This window comes from Eimeria mitis, genomic scaffold (genome assembly GCF_000499745.2).
Source record: "Eimeria mitis Houghton genomic scaffold, Emh_scaff4671, whole genome shotgun sequence".
Classification (NCBI taxonomy): Eukaryota; Apicomplexa; class Conoidasida; order Eucoccidiorida; family Eimeriidae; genus Eimeria; species Eimeria mitis.
In genome coordinates this window covers 1-1,475 of record NW_013572976.1, presented here as the reverse complement: position 1 = coordinate 1,475, position 1,475 = coordinate 1, and positions in this window count along the sequence as shown.

Here is a 1,475-nt window from a genome sequence, read left to right as displayed (position 1 = left end):
ACGTTGCCACTAAGCTGCCGACAAAGATGCAGCTCGTCACGAAGCGTGATTTGTCAGCCATGTTCCGAAACTGCTGAATCGGACCGACGAGAAACGATGTCCCTAACAATCCAATGATGTTGCCAATGGTGTACGTGACAGCAAATTTATTGTTTTTCCCCAGCAACATGTCATTGAAGGAACCTGAGTGAAAAACACCAAATGTATCGAGGAGCATACAATAAAACACCCGCTGCTACAAGCATGCACGCATAACCGACGCATATCAGGCCGAGAGAAGCAAGTCAATGCTACTGAAAGTCGGCATGCCTCCGTTTTCTTGCTAGCCAAGGGATTCGCAAAGCAACTGCGATTTCGTACATGTCGTTACTTCGACAGCATTCATATGTGCTATCACTAGAAGTGCGCCTGAACAAAGGAAACAGCAACACTACGGCGCGGCTCACCCATCGACACCGCCGAAAGGATGAGCCCTCCTAAGAAGCACGTGAGCCAGCCCAAGATCCTTTCCGTGCTGTTCAAAGGCTCACAGCAGCACCAGCTGTCCTCGTCGTCATCGTCATCTACATCTATTTCATTCGAAAACAAGGGCCCACGTGAAAACCAACTCGACGCGTTTCTAGCTCCACCACGGCGGTCCCCCCAGGCCGCATCTGCAGGAGGGTGGAGCCGTTCTGAACCGGGCTTCAGAAGCTTATCCTCAGGAAGGGCTGGGCGTGAAAGCGGAAGCAGAGACGCCATTGACGCTCTAACTAAAAGGCAAAAAAAAAATTCGGCCAGCTATACTTACTGCCCACTAGCGAAGCACAAAAATGGCATACGTGCAAGGAAGACCCTTCTCAATAGCCACAGTACACAGAAGAAAATCCGCTAAAACAAACCGTGGCAGGCATTAGCAGGGCTTTTCGGCTCGCAGACAGTTTAGCTGTTGCAAACAGACGCCTTGAAGTTAATAGTCGCGTTGGCCGATATTCCTACGCTTGCGTTGCCGACTCAGCTTTCATCCACTTGACGTTCATTCCGTAGCCAGCTCCAACTAACGTCCCACACGAAGAAGCGTTCTGGAGAATCTGCTACTGCACTGGAGAGCTGCACATGAGCAGCCGGCTGCGGAATGGCATGCGTTAAGCAACAGCCCGCAACGCCTCACGCGGCTGCATGCAATACTCCTATGTGCTCATTTTTATGCCTTCTTCCAGATTTGAACTAGTGGGAAGAAACTAAGAGCTTGGGCGACGGAACCCGTTGGGGGTGTTGCGGTCAATCTGACCTCCGAGGTAGGACAGCATCCGGGAGACGTAGGGTACAGCAATAGCGACTTGCTGCAGTAGGAATAATAATTAACAGATTCTGTTTTAACGTTGTTTGTCGATCGTCTAAGGTTCACTGGTTTTTCCTCGTGGAGCAAATATCTTGCCCGAGCGGCGCTGATGGGGCTGTGGGCTGGCATCCTACGAATGGGGCGGCGCAGAGGG